Source organism: Eleginops maclovinus, chromosome 21 (genome assembly GCF_036324505.1).
Source record: "Eleginops maclovinus isolate JMC-PN-2008 ecotype Puerto Natales chromosome 21, JC_Emac_rtc_rv5, whole genome shotgun sequence".
Taxonomy (NCBI): Eukaryota; Metazoa; Chordata; class Actinopteri; order Perciformes; family Eleginopidae; genus Eleginops; species Eleginops maclovinus.
The window spans coordinates 3331317-3350348 of NC_086369.1; the positions used below are offsets into that span (position 1 = coordinate 3331317).

Here is a 19032-nt window from a genome sequence, read left to right on the forward strand (position 1 = left end):
AGACTGTGGTCATGGAAACGGTCTGATTAGTATATTAATATGCAGTACAAACTGTACACTATTAGGAAGCATCGACACACCGTGACTTAAAGTTCTCTAAAGCTGTGATTTGTATAGCGGTTTACCCCAAACAACCTCACAAGTCATCACGTTTTGATTCAAATGTTGCTAAATTCTGATTGGTGCACTCATGTATGGGACATTACCAAACCCCGCCCACTTAAAACCAGTGAGAAAAGTACAGACAAAGTAAAATAACCAATGTCGGATCCCATTGAAAGAATATATTTGATTGCTGTTTTGTCTCCTGTTTGTTACACAGAACTTTTCATACATGAGCTGTTGACTGCTGTAAAAGTCATTCGTCCCCTGAGGATGTTCTTCACTCACATTATTTGGTGCTGCCCACCTAGCCGCGTTTGCGTGGCACTCGTAATCACAGTAAAGCGAAGCCTCCTGGGTATTATTATGACAATGACATTTGCCAATAGAAGGGCATGCAATCACAATAGATGTTTCCATTGCAGTAAAAATGATTTATAGCAGCTCTCATGGAAATGATGATCCAGAGAGGGCATGTTAGCGAAGGAGGATAATAGCACCCCCGTGAACAGCGGCCGACCCATCTACCATGGAGTGAGGAGCACAGCCTTGACTGGCTCGCAAACCCTACTCCCCCCCCCCCCCCCGGATGACTGAGCCTCTTGGCCTTCACAAAGTCTATTTCTCCCTCAGATAAACGCTGCTATAAATAAAATAGTACAAAGCCAATCACCTCACTGTTTAAAGAGACGTGCCACCTTCCCACACACGGGATCGTTTGTTTGATCTAATCTCTGTAGTTTGGTCTGGGGCCGTTGGTCTGCTGTTGGCCCGGCCTGCCTGACTGATTGTTGGAGCCTGCTGCTGCTGTGTTTGTTAGGAGACCGAGCCCAGGCTGTGGGTGGTATTTGCCATCGGAGGATTTTCAGTGCTGTAGACCAGATGGCCGTCAACCTCGTGTTGATCTTGGAGCGGGGTCTGGCCAAGACCGCTTTCCCCCCACAGCGAAATAAGAAGAATCGAGATGTTAAACATGCGCCCTTTCCCGAGCTCCTGGCTTCAGTGTACCGCAGAGGGATTACGTTTGTATCTGGCGGGGCAGCAGGAGCTGGTGCAGGCTGTAATAGAGCCCAAAGGGAATAAGGGCTGGCACAGTGATAGGATTCAACAAAATGACACAACCAGAGGTCCAAGGGTGCCATCTTCTTTCTTCTTCTTATTTCTACTCACTTCTTGTTCAAGTTCACTTCTTTCTCTTACACCATATAGTTACTTGTCTATGTCTATGTCTAAATGTGCAAGGTCACAATCTTAAAAAGGTCTGCGATGCAACCTGTTGTGTGTCTCTGGCTTAGCAAGATGAAACGAGGACCAAAAGCTGGACATTTTTTGAAGGTAGTCCCTTTTTTGCTAGATGAGAGGATCAATACCACTCTCATATTTGTCCAGTAAAACATGTCTGTTTCCCCTACTTCCTGTCTTTCGTTTTTGATGCCAAGATTTGCGATCTTCTCATTTAACCCTCAGCAAGAGTGAAGCACATTTGTTTAATTTTGAACCATCTCTCCCTTCAAAGATCTTGGAGAACAGACTCCTGGTAAAGAGAGACATCTGGTCCAAGTAAACGAAATAATCTCGGAAGGTCAGCCACAAGTATTATCTTATCTCCGAAACGTCTGGCAACATTATCTTTAAATTCCACACAAGCTCCAGCCTCTGCGGGGCATTACTCTCCTCCCTGAGGCGCTGCCTTGGCAAACTGGTGCTGCAAATTATTTTCAATGAAATGTGGCTAAATACTGCCGGAAAGGTCACTAGATTACTCACGTCTCATGCTGCTTTGCATATCTGTTACGCAATCATAATGTAATTATAAAAGGGTTTTTAAAAAAAGGAATAGGACTGACTGTTAGTATTTTTCAAGCCTCTATCATATCTATATACACCTAGTTAGAGGAGGAACTGAGGATCTAGCACTAAAAACAAACAAATACACTGAAAGGGAAGACCTTGAATTTGATAACACTGTTCAAGCATTGTCGGATCTGGGTCAGCTCTGTGTTCCCTCAGCAAATGAAGACTGTCAACAATCAGGAATATTCTTTATGTGGACTAGAGGAAGTAAACACGTGTCTTACAAATCCTTTGTTTGCGGTAGTCACGTGGCAGCTCAGTTTACCGTCTGCAATCTCAGCAACTTCCTGCCAACATCCATTAATTAAAAACTTTTGGGAACTTTGTTAAGAATGTATTTACGCCACAATGAGCAATTCTCTGAAAAGAAGTTGTTAAACTAACACTGTGTAACCGAACACCTGGGAGGAAAAAAATGAAAGCAAAGAACTGTAACAATACATCTGGCTCTTCAGATCTGCTGTCCAACCGTGATTACATCTTCACTCCTAATTTAGTCCTCTGTCCAGCTCCCTCTCCACTCAGCCATAATATCACTGCTTTGAACGCCATCTCCCTTTCAAAAAGTTGACTCGTTGTGAACGCTGAGCTTCCTGAATTAGACACGAGTACGCAGCTTTGCCTTCCAGTTGCGATCCTTCACCGTAACCCCAGAGCCTATCGTCCAGCCTGCTCCAAGTACCCCTCATCACATGCAATTCCACATGACGATCCTGCTCCTGGCGGCAGAGCCCATATGAAGCCGTGGCTGTAGGATGCACTCTAATGTTGACCCGCGCATCTTCACCGCAGGTATTTCCCATCCCTGAGAGGCGCGGTTGTGCTCCTCTGATGCTGCCTGTCTAATCTATCTGGTAATTTGAGGCTTACTCTGCTGCTGAGGAGCTGAATCTCCCATCTCCTGCCTCCTGTCATGTCTCATGTGAGGTGGGGTGGGAGAATATTGGGTCGCAATCCCTTCTCAGCACGTCTGAAATGGAGTGAGCCTGAGGGGAGTGCAAATGGATAAAGAAAGCTCAGGAGCAGAATGCTGCGATACGTTCTCTGATCCTCGTCTTTGGGGTGTTTCACGAACAGACGTGCCTCATCTCTAATTTAACTTGGACATCCATTCATGATGCTTCTTGTGTCTAACACTGAGAAAGTAATAAAGATATATCAGAACAGGCCAACGGAAGGTTAAAATAATCAATAAAATACATGTATATTCATCACATGTATATCTATTTTCCTAATGTATAAGGATAACTTTACACTTAATGCATATATTTGTTTAATTGTCTGAAGATTACCAATATTTCTACTATTACTTCTTTAGTAAAAAGTTAAATCAAAAATAAATATTACTCAATTTTAATCTAAAATATATGATTAAGATTTTAAAAATCTATTCAGTAAAATAAAGAAATTCAAATGAATGATTGAATTAATTTAATTTAATAATTATTTGAGCATTATTACTACTATAACTAATAATCACACTTATAATAATACATATTTCAATACAGTTGATTCTTAAATAACAGTATGATAAATATTTCAATAAATCCATTCAGTAAAATAAATATTAAATCATCTTCTGTGAGAATTTCCCTCCCTGTGTTCCCATGTCACTCTCAAAGTGAGATCTGCAAACTTTGACTCCTAAACTCTAAGGTTTTCACATCTCCCTACTGCTGGTCTAAAGATCAGAATTTGAGTGATATTTGCACAATTTATGGTGATGTTTCCCGGTCTGCAAACTTACTTACAAACTTCTCTTGATATTTAGCTTCCTCTCTGTACTTCTGAACTTCTCCCCTCTCCCATCCAACATGTGCATACACAAGCACAAAGCACAGTGTTTCTGAAGCTTGTTTTCTTGTTGTTGCTCTCCGTGGAGAAAAGAGATGAAGAGGAGGCAGAGCAGATGTCAGGATTGATAGCGAGCTTATCTAAACATCATTGATTTCACACGTTCTTACTGGGGCCAGCACAGGTTCCCTCCTCCAATGCCAAAGCATTTTATAGAGTATCCAGGAAACTTGTCAGAGTGGATAATACTGATAAGACACAAAAAAGCTGTCCGCCCACACCTTTGCCGCTCCCCTTCAACAAATTTTAAAAAGATAGAGAGGGTACTTTGAACCAGGACTCATCAGCGTGCATTACATGTGAAAAGTAAAGGAAGTGAACATGGAGCAGAGGAACAAAAAATAATTGGCGTCCAGCTATAAAACCCTGTGTGGACTGCACTCCTGCTTCTGTTAGTGTTTGACTTGCCCATTTAAGAAGCTCCATCTAGGTACATGTACACCTACTGAAGCGTAAAAGCCGCCTGAAACTGCGTGTTGGACAGACAGTAGAGAGAGGGGGTGCAAAAAGAGCATACGGAAAAAGGATAACAGAAGGAGACGAACCGAAGGAGACCTGTTAAAAACTAAACCCATCTGAACAAACAATTCAATTTAGCAGCAAACTTTTTCTCAAAATAAGAAATATCATGTCATCCGGATTTGATAAGATCACTGAATTCAATTCTACAATGACATAATATCACTTGTTTCAGGAAAACAACTGGAGCTGTATTTCAAATCCCCTGACAGATTGTTTTACTCATTCTAAAATGATGCCGTCTGTGTTTTCTGATTTCCCAAAATGATCCTCGATTAAAGCAACAGATACTTTGCGAGGTTGTGAGATGTAGGCTCTCAAACAGCCACATTGTTCAATTTTAACATTGGAGGCAGGTGCGATGTGCTGCAAAGGGTATAGAAAGTTACCTTTATGTTATCTCTGGAGATCTTTATATTACATCCTCCTAGCCACTGATGGTTTATGGAAGTTACCAAATGTCTTTTGTGTTTAAAATGCTGCTAGAGTGGTAAGGGATAGAATGGGCATGGCATCATGAGGTGTAGATTATAGGTGTGTTTTTGCACATTTGTATTAATCCTTAAGGTGACTTGTCCCCTCCTGAAAGACAATCTGGGTTTTGTTTTATGGACTGCAGAATGTAGTGGAACAACCCGCCCCAGAGCACGAAGCCATCATCTAAATTTGGCTCTGTTTGGACAAAAGTCAAATGGACTCCCAGTGTATCTGTGCCTCCTCACCTCAAACCCAATAACTCTCCCCTCTGGAGGTCCGTCTAAATCTCTCCCCCCTCACCCTTTTGGGTATTTATCATTCCTGTGCTCCGATGATGTATTCAGCAGACGAGCGTGCTTAGCCAAATGCCAAGGATTGCCTCTGCCTGCCTGTTGTGTTTACTTCCTCCTACCGTACCCCCTGTGACACGTCCCGTCTGTAAAGTGCAGCTTTGATGGCACATTTGTTCAACATGACAATGTGGGTTGTCCGCCCCGAGGCAAACTAAAAGAAGCCTGTACAGGCATCCCGCGGTGTGGGCGCATCAGTGTTTGCACACGTATGAATTTATGATTACATAGCTTCAGGTATCCGCTGAGCAGGCTGAGCTGAGTTTATCCTGCTCACTCGGGTGATTTGTACAGAAGTGTTCATATTTGACTTCCTCCAAGGTCATTATGTCTATGAATCGTTTATAGTGTTCAGATATTATAGATAAAATACCTGCCACCATGAGCCCCCTTTATATTAAATATTGCCTTCCTGATGCAGCACATGTCTTCCAGCATTCCCTGCTTATTATGGGGTTGAAGCAAGATTCACCAACATTTCTCCTCCTAAATGCACCCAGGGCTCTGAATCCATTAGTGGTTATCACCTCAATCACACCAGGAAAAGGGAGGCAATCTTCTGAGCAGCAAAGAGGGTAAAGGGGGGGGTTGTGTGTGTGAGGAGGACGCGACTTGGTACGGGGGGGGGGGGGGCGGAGTGAGCTCCCCCCTCACAGGGTTAAGAGAGGCAGGACATGCTCCACAGAGAAAATCACTCAGCCTTATTGTGCGGACTAAATCAGAAACCATTGCTGCCCCATCCATCTCTCTCAGCTGGCACTATAGGACGAGATACTTCAGAGTGTGATTGTGCGTGCCTTCGTGTGCGATTGTGTTGTTGTGTGGAAGTGGGAAGAAAGAACAGGGTGAGGGGGGTTGGGGGGGAGGAAGAGTCTTAAAAGCCTTAAGCTTTGCTTCCTGTCTCCTGAAATCCACCGCTCCCATGAATCACCATCGCTGCTGTTTTTAGCCCGATTACTTTTCTTCCACTGCTCCAGAACTTATTTAATTTCTACATGAGCCTTCAGTAGCAGCACCAGCGAGATCCAGTTTATGCTTCCCTTCACAGGAAAAATAACAAATCACCAGGAAATTTGACAATCATGTTGTTACAATTTCACAGTATTTGCTGGAGGATAAAACCAACATTAACTTCAGATGCCTGAACCCTGTTGTTGACACTTCTTTGTTAATGAATAACACTTCAACATGTAGATGCATTTGAGCATTTAGCTCTAGTGACATTTTACGCTTGTTGACATTTGGACAATTGTTTTGATTGTTGGCACTTTGACAGGCGTTTAAATGGACATTGCATGGGTCAGATCTCCCGCCTTTTCACTTTTCTCCAACCTTTACGCCACCTTGCCACCGGCTGTTAATTCCCCCTAATCTGCAGTCAGGTCAGGACAGCACAGGGCAGAGGAGTTATTGGACAAAGATATGACTGATTGCTCACTGGACCTTAATTTCCTTTTAGTGGTGGTGGAGACACGTCAATTATAAACTTAAATAGCCTTACTTAAAAAAGTGACCAGCACTTACGCTGATTGCATCAGCTTTCCATTGTTTTTAGAAGACTTTCCTGTTGTATTATAATTGCCTCTGTAATATGCAGAGCCTTTTATCCCGCTCATAAAAGCCAGCCACATTAATCACGTTGTATTGGTGTTGGTGAGCTATACGAGATGATTGGGACAATAAGTGGTGCGTGTCTTTGAGAGATGCGAGCCTCGCAACGTGTCAGCCAAACTAAGTTCCCAGCCATTAAATGTTATGACACTGTACCTCCATTAAAAATCTGGGTATTAATCATACCAGAGCCCTTGGAGGACGGGAAAGAGACGAGTGCCAAACTATTCCGCGAAGTTCATTCTTCGGTGTCACTCTCGCTTCTCCGGTAATTGTGGAGCAGGTCATATATGAAAAAAGGAGAAGGGAGGAATAAATAGATTCCTCGAAAACATGGCAGGTTTAATTTGCTAGCTTGGATAAAAATTGGCTGGTGAGGAAAACAAACGACGGTTACATGGGCTGATGGTACCAATTCGTCAGGGGAAGATTGAGGAGCTGGTCTAGAGATAGCTCACGTCTCCATAAATCATGTTGACAATTGACTTGAACTGCAAGAGGAGGAGGTCTCCCATGAAGCCAGCCTGAGCCGGCACTGATATAGGACATCTCCCTCCCACATCCCAGAAATAGAATGACAGCTTGATGCATCGAGGATGGCCTCTGATGGCTGACTAAAACACTGTCTCCACACTCATTTAGAGCAGTAATCTGATTTCTTTTTAACTCAACTTTGGCGCCACCTTCGGTAGTTTCTTTCCAACAATCACTTATCAAACCGTGTTGGCGTCATCCACTCTGTTCCTGTTGAGGAAGATTCAGTTTAAGGGATTTTTTTTGTTCACGATGCACTACTGCAGATATGTGAAACCCTAATCCATCACCTGTGAACAACCTGACTCCGGCGAGGGAGATTAATAACTCTTATTAACTGGCTTTAAGTTGAATCTTTTTCTTTTTACATACAAAAAACTACTTGTGAGTGGCTCTCTGACATATAATTCTACTGACATCCTCCTGCTTTTGAGTTTGAATAAGCTTTGTGTAAGTTGCTTTAGGAAAACGCTGTAAAGCTGTTTGACACTCGGGTTAAAGAAGTGTACCAAATCCGGATCGACAGTCGGATTGCAAAACATAACACCACTGGATACTGGTATGTGCCTGAATCCTGCATAACCCAACATTGTTTTCTGTGGAAATCATTGGCAGTTTGATAGGGAAAGCCACGCTTGCAAAAGCATTAGCTAACTCGGTAATGCTAACGGTGCAATTGTACCTTTTTATATTATAAACTACTTTCAAGTGTTTTGACATTTAATAAGCTTTCACAGTTAAGGTTGTATGACTCAAACTGCCCTTCCTGGATCACGTCCCATCCTTTAAAAAGCACACTGCGCTTTGGTTTGATCACGATTTAACAAACTGCTTGCAAAGTAATTAAAGTTCACTCACCGCACCTATTAAACCTGGATGTGAAGCTTTGCCAGATTATGATAAGCAAAACTAAATATGTTCTTCTGGCTGTTAGGAGTTCCTTCCTCTTACTCTATCAGGTGCAATCTCTCTCATCTCACTGCCTCTCATCTTTCTTACACACATCCTCTACCTCTGGTTTTAGTGCAGATGCAGCAGCAAGTGCATAAAGAGGTATGATATTTCAGATGTATTTATAATACTGTACGTGCAATATGAGTCAAGACCTGTTGATAAGATCAGAAAATGAGATGAGATAACTAAAAGTAGAACTTTGATATGCAGCATGACTATTACAGGAGGCAGTAATGTGATTGCAGAGCTCTCTAATCCATTACTTCCAATGCATACATGCCGAACATGTCGTATCACTTCTCCCTGTGTTTTCTCTGTATGTGTATTACAACTGTGCCACCCAGTCGAGTGTGTAAGCTTCTCCCTCTCCCTCACTGCCTCCTCGGCGGTGGCTCAGAAAGCTTGTGTTCATTTGGGTTTCACCAGATGTTGACTCAACCGCTGAACAGATGACAGACTCAGCCAGCAGCTGAGGAGACAAATCCACAGTCCAACACTCAGCAGGCTTCCACTGCGCTGTTTCACTGCCTGCTTTGTTTATATATGTCTGTCTCTCTCCTACTCACACCGTATAAATGTTCTTCCAGGTTGGCACATTCTCATGGACTGTCTACAAACAGAACCACACAGCTTTCGCTCTCTTCCTCTTGGGTTTAAATTCTCCATAACTGTCTTTTTTTTACGAGATGAAACGCCGTAAAGTTGCAAATTATGATTTTAAAACGGCAGTAAACAAAAGAAAAGTGCAGTAAGTGATATTAAGGGACTATATGGAGCGGTGTTATTGCAAGAACAAAGAATATACCGCGCTGTACTGTGGCACTTTCCTCCAGAGGTAATTTACTCCACTTGCTCTAATAAACATCCATAAAAACAAACTCATCCAGCGACGCCGAATGTGTAAAGCTGTCGCCGGTGAAATGACATATTACAGAGTCTACTGTGCAAATAAAACATGGAGGTGTGAACTCCTTTTCTCAAATATGGGTTCTCGTAATTATGTGGCTATTACGAAACAAACAAAACAGAACATAATTATTGTTATTGTAGAAGTTTTTGGTCTGCCCTCCAGAGAGTAAATAGCAAGGGATTTGTCCAAGTGTAGTTCAGAATCTTAAACCATAAACTCCCCTAGCCTGCAGCCCCTTCCTAGAATTGATCTAATCTTTGAAATAATACCTTGCTGTCCACAGGAAAAGTCCACCCTCACACACTTAAGCCTCTCTGCTGAAAATCTATCTCTTGTTGTTTGGTGATCTATGTATTTTGTCTTTGCTGAAGATGATGTTATCCATAAAATACCCGAACCACAGTCGCGTCTGATAGCAACATTTCCAGCCATCAGAAGCATCAAACAGAGAAAAATCCATCGTAAGACAAAACAATTTCTCCAACAACAGTGGGTTCAGTCGACCACGATGACATACTGCTACAGGACATGAACGCACTACACAAGTCCCATTTTTTTCTCCACCGTAGCTCACATGTAACCCACAGCTCCTGTCTGCCACTTTTCAAAAACATTTTCTGGGAAATGTCAGAAATGACAAACTGAAGTTGACATACACAAGCCAGGAAGAGAGGGAGTGTATATGCCTGAAAAATAAAGCCCCTAACACCCTACCTGAAGTGATGTGACAGAGAGAAAATGGGTAATTTTCCTTTTTAAATAATCAAGTCCTCGCATTCACAAGTCTGAAAACATTTGCTATTCACATCACAAGTTAAGTGAGTAAAACAGGTTAATTCGCTCTCACTCACTATGCTCATTCTCCTTGAAATAAATCAAGAGAGGAAACTGAGGCACATTCATTATGAATGCATTCCTATTCTTGTATGTGCGCTGCGCAGCCGCTCCTCTCCTTGTGCTTAATTTGTGTCTAGCTCTTCAAATATTTAAAGGTAGGATTGGAGAATTGAAGTGACTGCAAACATGGATCCCATGGCCCACTTGACAAGGCGAGGAACGTTGTTGTACAAGAAAGGCACTTACTCAAACATATGGCCATGTGAGCTCCGAACGGAAGTTAAGAAGAGAAGCTGAAACCATCCGGTGTCTCCTGCTGGCAATGCTCCAAAAACCTAGCAATATTCTATCCATAGAATTACTTTTCTGGAACTTGAATATTAAACCAGTAGGCATACACTTTTGAATTGCACCAAGTAGACTAACACATTACCAAGAAGAGTAATACTTTTACATTTAAATCTAATGTTTATATGCGAATAGTACATTACCTTCCCTTCCCTTTACATTTTAAAGAAAACCTTTAGCGTGAAAGTTTGTTATTTGGGTTTTGAGACACTTTTATTTTAATTTGTCTCTATGAACCTGTTCCCAGCAGTTGTTTTCTGCCACAGATGGTTCAGAGACCATTCAGCATTATCATTTGCTTTAATAGTCATAGATATGTCTTTGAGTTAAATATTCTTTAAAAAAAAAATGGTATTCTATAAACTACTCTCCATTTTTCCCTATGTTGGAATTCAACAGACACTGGAATAGCTTCCATTCATGTAGAGATAAAGATTTAAGAACATTTGGAGGGGTCTCTTCGATTTCTTCCAGAGCTCTATGTAAAAACCAGGCACACATAGTGAAACAGCAGCTTTAGAGATAGATATTTATCTATATTAATCTGCTTATCTACCATCCTTGTACCTTGGCATCTTCTTGGGAAAAAAAAAAGCAAAAGGCCTTGTAACTAATTCACCAGCCCTTACAATGGCATGACTTGCTTGAAGTGAATATATCTGCTCTTCAGAGTTTGATTCTTGATGATAAAAGCCAAACAAAATGTGGTGGAGACCAAGCAAGAGCAAAAAGTAAAATGAGTGATGCACTGAAATGTGTAGGGTAGACAGAAAAACAACCCAATTCAGCATTACTTAAAAGCTCCTGTATCTGTAAAGAGGCAACAGTTAGCCTGCAGAGTGAGATTCTGATGTGTCATGAGGTTGTTCTAATTCTTCAAATAATGATTTGGCTCCCTAGAAGCATTCAGATACATCTATTGATCTGCAAAAGATCAAACCATGCTTGCTGGGAAATGGTAACAGGCTTTTCCACAAGTTTGATTTTAGGTCAACCGCATGAGACAATTAAACTTCCTCGGGAGACGCATGAGACCCTAAATATCGCACGGAGACGAATTGATCCTCCTTCCTCACTGGGAATTCCCGTAGACAGCTGATACTGAACTCTTGCTGCGGTTATTTCCTCTCTTCTCTCCTCTTCTACATCTTCTATTCTGTCTCATGTACGCTCCTCGGATGAAAAAGAGGACCTAAGTAATGATATTTCAAAGAGAGGGCGGACTGGTGTTGGAGTGTATGTTTTCAGAGGAGTTGTGATTCTGGATGAGGGGGAGATTGCTTTTGAGTGAGTTCAAACAACTCCCCTGTTTGTGTGTAGAGGTTACTTGTGTGTGTGTGTGTGTGTGTGTGTGTGTGTTGGTGTGTGTATGGCAGATGCCCCACCCCCACCACTCCCACCCATCACTGCTACAAGGCATTAGTGATGTTGGTGCCGTCAAACACTGTGCATGAACGCAAGGGACTGTGGATCAGTGTGAGCGGATAACTACGTTTTGATCGGAGCTCAGCATCATCTATCACATGCAATAAATACAATGTCTTCACAAAAATGACATCATAAGTCTTTAGCTTACTTTTAATTTATAGCCTGCGTTAACTCATTTTTGATTTGACCGTTCCTTAAGTGCAGCGGATCAGGAGAAAACTTTAACATCGATTTGGAGTAGTCTTTTGCGGTTATATCGGCCTTTACCAATTCTTCAGGGATTTTTAAATCTGTTTTACACATTCTTGCCTGTTTCGTGCTGAGCAGGTAGTGTACATAGCCAATTAGTAGCCAATTATCTGAAAAGTGTGGCCAGAGAAAAATAATAGTTGGAAATTAAAATCAAGACAGGTGGACTAACCAAGCATTGAATCTGCTACAGAGTCAAATGATAATTCCCTTTGGCTTGATCCCTACAACCTTTTTCACATTACATGTTGGTACTTTCACATTTACTAATATCACATATTGATTTGAGCTGCTTTACAAGCCCCAAAGCTGTTAGCAGATACATTCAATACTTTACACAATGCTGTGTGAGGCTAAATCATTTTGATGGTCATGGAGTAGAGTTTGGCCAGGGTGGATGAGTCAAAGTATTTTATTTCCAGTACTGTAAGGCAAAACATGTATTGTGAAGAGTTTTGCTTTCACCTCAAACAACCAGCAATTCTTCAGTGTCTCAGCAAACAGCGGGAAAGAAACAGATGTGAGACTTCTCTTTTCTGCCTCTGTCTTCTTTGTCTACATGACTCTCCCTCTATTGATCGGATGCTTCGGGATATGGGAGAAAAATGATGTTTGAGGTTACAGCTCAGATAAAAGCTTCCCAGCCAATCAGAGAGCTCCTAGAGCAACGTGTCTCTGAAGCTTGAGTCACACATCCTCCAAGAGAATCAAAAAATAAACCTCATTACACATCAGTCAGATGACTGTCATGGCGAGACACTGTCACGTCCCTCACAGCTGCAGTGGATGCAGGTGATAGCTGCAGTGTGGGGTAATGTGTAAAGCATGCGAGTATATGTGTGTTTGTGTGCATAAGCAGAGCCAACACTCGGCACCTGATCTCGTGCTTCTCTTTCATCCCGGCGTCTGCGGCAGGCTGCCACAGGCACATATCATTTAACACACTACACCTGGTGGGATGAATTTGATACCTGACAATAATGGATTGGAGTTCAAGGGAGAAGAACGCGACAGGAAACTTTTCCAGAGGTCATATTTCATGAGCAATCTGCGCTGATGCATATCCCCCTCCCCCCTGCTTTCAGAGGTTACGGACAAAGAAACACACACACACACACACACACACACACACACACACACACACACACACACACACACAAACACGTGCTCAAGAGGCAGGTTACACATGAAGCTTAGACATGAAAGGAGGAGAAACTCGAAACCAGTTCCTGCGTGAGCACACATGATCTCAGAAAATACGTATTGAATGCTTTAATGGAAATTTCATCCATGGCTCAACTGATCCATCCCACAATATGTTCATAAAAAGGCTGTTTATTGTCTGGTTGGTTTTGAATGGCAGTTGTAGAAGAATAATCCACCCGTCTCTATCATTGGGTGACAGCGGCTGCTCATTGATTGGACATACTTCATTGTGGGCCAGTGCTGCTGTTGTCTTTATTAAATGGATCATGTGAAACAGATTTGACCATAAAGATCTTTAATGTGGGCTTATTCACATGTCGGACTACAAAGACAGATGCATACAAAATCCTGAATTACATTATCCAAGACAACAGATTAGGTTTTCTGTCAGGGCTGTTCCCGAAGAGCAGTGGACAGAGTGATGATAAGCGAGAGTAGCCTTATACTGTGTGCTGCTGCAGAGCACAGAAACCTAATGGATCTCTGGGTCAGATTTATAGCCGCTCATCCCCTCCATTGCTATAGGAGAGAAAAGTTGACTGGAGCTCACCGACTCCAGAGACTATAATTCATTTCTCCCCTCCGCACTCTGTTTCATTCCGCCAGAGTACATTCGTGAGTATTGGACTCCTTCTTTTGGGCCAATAAAACGTAATCACTGTCTGCCAGAACCAAGGTCACACAGTATTCCTTATGCAAAGTGATGATTATTTTGGCCTCCGCTGAAGGTCGATTAGCTGTTTATTTTTACGCCTATGCCCGAGAGATGGATTGTTAAAAATTAAATAGATGATGTTTGGTTTTGATGTAATTACAGACCTTCGTTTGCACTTATATTTCCGGTGCTCTAATCCAGAGTGTGATAACTGAGTAGGTAGTATGTTTGAACAGGTTGACAGTGAGCACATACGCTGTTGCATGAATTAAGCTGGTGACATTTCAATAGAGGGACAGCTTCCTCAACTGCTAATGTCAGTTTTTAGACAGTTTGACATCATCCTGTTTGCTTTCTGTCCTCCAATCCTATTGCAGCATGCACTGTATGGATAGTTCCTTACCCGAGTTAAAAAGTCCAGCAACTGTGTGAGATATTGAGTCACACACAATTGCTGGCCTATTTCCTGAGTCATTAAGCTCAGGAAATATGCAAAAGCTTAATTGCTTTTTTAATGTGTATGCACCTATTAAGCAACTTTGGGGCTGAAAGAAGGGTTTGCCATCTTGGATCATGGTGTCCGGTTCCCTTACTACTGCCATGAGGCCTGCCTACTGCACATTGGACGGCAGAGACCAGAGCTTTAGCCCTGTCAGAGTAAGAAAAGCACAAAGGTGGAACTAATGAAATTAATGATGGCTCAGTTTCATTAAGTGTCCCAGCAAGCTATTCCAGTGAGCCAGGACCCCCCCTAATGCCTCATCACTAATGTTGGGCTATTAAATACACCTATGCTTTTATTCGGAGAAGTCTGCTTTGAAAATACATGAAAGCAGGAGGCTTCGGCTTTCCATCATGACCAGTTGCAGACTTTTGGTGATGTAAATAAAGTTGAAAAGATTTTAGATCGCATTCATGTTAACCAATGTGCAAACAACATATTACCTCCCAATGATTAGCATAAGATACACATGCATTTAGTCTCAATCAAGCGACTGCGTGCAGACTTCAGATTTTTTGATCTATCAACATTGTTTTTCTATCAAGGCCACACACCTGCATCGGTGAGCAGGGAGCTGTCTTTTTTGAATAGGAAATCCCCGTTGTTCAGTGAAAACTAATGAGGTCCACAGTGTGCAACAGTTAAATTAAGTTTGGTGTGTGCTCAGACTGCTCTGCTGCCCACACTGAGGACTACAGAGATGGAGAGGCAGCTCATCTCCCGGATATGCTTCATTTGGAAATTGATTTTGTTATATGTGGCCTTGAATGTTTGAAATTTCCTTCTCAAACCCTCCTCTGAGCAGTACAGTGGGGGGGGCGGAGAGAATCAATTCGAATTCATTTCAGAGGTGATGTGTTCCTGTCTATTACTTTAAGCAACTCTCATTTTGGATGCATATATCGCCTTAGACTCAGTAAGTCCTGGTAAAATAAGAATGAAGTGAGAACATGATTGCTTTCTTCATTTCAAGAGGGAATGTTTCACTGTCTGAGTTTAGAGGGAGTTGCAGAAGCAGCTTAATGAAATGAAACCTGCATCTTCTGGGCACTGAGGAATATGTTCCGACTAACACACTAACAATAGTCCAGGCACAATTATTGTAGTGTGTTTACTCTGAGGGAAGAGGGGAGCCTAGCATGCCACAGGAGTCGACTCTTTTCTTGCTTTAGTTTTTGGATAAGGGGGACTTGTATTGGTTATTGACATTAAACTACAGTTGTATTATTTAACTGCCTCATTTTATTTATCACCATGCGCCTCTTGCGCTGCTAAACAGATGCTTCTCGCTCTGGTTTCAGACGGAGGGTGAAAAGAGGTGCTTCAGCACAGGCAGGATGAGAAAAATAAAGAGCTTTTTGAACATTAAAGCAGGGAGACATGTCCCAGTAGAGACACTAAAGACAAATATGAACCTGAAAATGAGCAACATAAGGGCCCCTTTAATAAGATAAGGAATAGAAATAGGATGTTATGAACAAAACAAACAATTTAATTTGTCATTGGTTCAATCCCCCAAAAATGTTGAAACAACGTATTAAGGAGAACATTTCTATCATAAAGACTCTTTACTCTTGCCATTTTGGACGAACTGGTTAACAAAGTCAAGGGTGAGATTCTTCAGCTTGAATCAAACATGACTATAACCAAATCCACCAGGAGTATGCATTGTAGTGTTTAGCTTGTGTTGAAGTGGCTACATGCGCCCCAAGGTCAGTCAATCCATCAGCAGCTCACAGCTCCTACAAAAAGATTTGCTCTGTTACAAAATACTATGAGGTTGCTTCATGTTCAGAAAACAAATGTCTCCTTTTCCCACCAGGTGTCCGTTTCAGCTATGTTTCTAACCAGAGGGTATTTTTCAGGGTGGTGACATCTTCCATACTGCTCTCGGTGTCACGTATCACTGGGGAAAATGTGCCGCATAATGATCAAATGAGCCAAAACCAGTTTTTTTCAAAGGAACAAAAACTAATTTGAGGTAATATGACACCGGCACAAGACAGTTGGACAAGCTCTAACACACTCCCTCTGACACCTGCCAGGCCTGGCTGATGGAAGTGACATTATTTCCCAGACCACAACAATGCCGACAGGGTCTTTATTATTCTTGGGGCTCTCAAAGGCGCCTTCTGGTAGCACATAAAGCACCATCAGGCACCAGTCCCTGCAGCCATTCAATTAACAATTTACTGGGCTATTGATTTCACCGCAAAAGAAGTGTCTCACATCCCGGTGACAAAAGGGAGCCTTTTAGCAGCCTTTAACCCACACAGATGACTTTGAAGGACTATGATATGTTCAGTGAACACAAACAAAACACACTTAAATCAATGTTTTTACAACTTCATTCACCTCCTCTGAAACTGTAGCTTTTGCAATTTCAGTGTGACATTAAAACTGCGAAAAGTCAACCTGATTGCACAGCCTTTTACCGTGCCAAAGTCCCCCAAATTCCCACAACGCTGGCAAAGTCACCGAGGTTTGCTCTATTAAATCTCCCTCGACACTCGGAGGCATAAAGACTGATGCTCCAAGGTTGATATACTTCAGGTTTGGGGACAGTCTTTCCAAGAGTAGCCCCTTTTAATAGAAACCCTACATCAGCCCATATATGTTTAATATTCGCTGCAGAGCTTTACAGAACATAGCTGTTGGTGCAACACGAGTCAAGCTGATTATAGGGCCAATTGACACCATAATGGAAGTGAGAGGGGAGGAGCAGACTGGGTGGGGGCTGGGGGGTGGGGGGAAGGGGGGGGGAGTGAGTGTCAGCCGGAGAGGTAGTGGAGAGGGAGTTCATGGAGGAAAGAGCGACCAGGAGAGAGTACATGTAGATGCTTAATGAATTCGGTCACAGCGCCGCACAATGAAATCTTTATCCGTGGGGGGGATGAGGCAGGGGACTTGGCAGAGCCCCGGTGTATCTCGGCGGGGGTGAAAAATAGAAATCCCACTGTCCCCTGTTGGCTCTCCCTCATGTCAGCTGCCGTGGTTACTGAGTTGGCTGCCAGCGAGCCCCCGACACTCCAGTCCTCCATCCCTCCTCCTTCCTCTTTTACTCTATCTGTCCAACTCTCCTTCACACTATTTCTTTCTCAACCTCCCCCCCCTGCTCATTTGAACTCCCCGTTTCTCCCACAGATCTCGTCACCTCTCCCTCTTTATTCCCAAGCTCATCTTCTTGTGTTTTTTTTCTCACAACTCTATTATACTTCCCACTGTTGTCACACCGCTTGCACCGCATGCTGCTCAGTCAAATAAATCAAATGAGAATTCAATAATTCAAAGTCAATAAATAATCTTCAGGACAGCAGCTCAGGAGAAGACTTACCTTATAACAGGTTGTTCTGATCATTACTTGCAACAAATCACTATATATGTTGGGGGCATTTCATTTTAACCCAGATTGAAGTTGTCACAGTATTTTTATCCTACTGTAATAAATATTAAAGTATTCAATCTTACCTTTAAAGCCCTAGGTTGTAGATTTTCAGAGAAACTTCTCCCTTGCAGCCGATGGAAATTACTGCAGTTTTCTCACTTTCTTTAATTCTTCGTCTTGATTTCTATGTCTCAGTCTTTCCAGTGGAGGTTTTCTTCTGGGTACTGTAGAGAAGTCCAGCTGACCCCTCTTCAAAAGAGGAAAGGGCAAAAAAAAAGACCAGAGAGCAAGAGCTGGCACCTCCTGATCAACTCTGCTCCCTCCTCGCTGCTCCTTCCAGCGCTCAGGGTGAGAGAAGTGTGAGACAAAGTAATCTTCAGGTGGAGTTGTACGACTTCCTCCTCCCTCCCTTCCTCTGTCCTCTCCCTCTTTCTCTCCTCCCTCCCTGCGTTCTCTCTACCTGCTCAGAGCGTTGTGTACGAGCTCACTTCGGCAGCTGCCTCTCAGCTCTCCCTCTTGTGTCTGAGCGCTGTGCTGTTGCTCCATCCATTCCCCTCCTTTCTCTCTCTGCCTCCCGTACTCTGCCTCTCCCTTCCTCCCTCCATCCCTCCATGGCTCATGAATGTTTAGACACGGCAATTGTAGCTGAAAGGCACCGAATTAACCCTGCAAAACTAAAAATACACTCTTCGTTTGGCTCACTTTTCCCCAATTTTTCTTTTGTCCGACCCCTCTCAATGCGTATGTGACTCTCCTGAATGGTACAATCAGTTCTTTTTAGGGGGAGTGATAGTCCATTACCTTTGTGCTCCCTACTCTCCACTGTACTTTATCAACAGACTGTCTGAAACAGGGATTATGGTCTAACATGCGTGGTGAATGTGCGATCAGGGATGCTGCGCACATGAGCACACATTATGAGTCAAATTGGCTCATAAAATAATCATGAGCAAAGCGAGAAACGCGTATGATGAATAAGTAAATATTTACCACCCTCCTCTCTTGGTTATTTAATGATTAATTGTCCTTAAACAAGTCTAATTAGAGCTAATTTGGAGATATTGAGCGATTGGAAAACAGATCAAAATCATCCAGTAACAGTAAGTGGGTTGAGTCCCCGCAGGCTGAGGAGCGTTTCCGGTGAGCTCAGTGACCCCAGTGATGTCATTGCATCACCAAACTAAAGTATAAGTCAAGGCTCAAGCTTCCACAATTTGGATTGAGGACTGCCTCACTACTGGCAATTTCATCTTCCTT

General features: G+C 42.6%; 1 protein-coding gene across 1 annotated transcript in view; it reads right to left on the reverse strand.

The window, feature by feature from the left end:
• LOC134858186 (cadherin-20-like) overlaps positions 1-18204 on the reverse strand; it is a 53773-nt gene extending 35569 nt beyond the window's left edge. The window contains exon 1 of the mRNA XM_063874104.1: positions 17859-18204. The gene's annotated coding sequence lies outside the window, so the exon portion shown is untranslated. The remainder of the gene's footprint in view (positions 1-17858) is intronic.
• Positions 18205-19032: the final 828 nt, after the last annotated feature.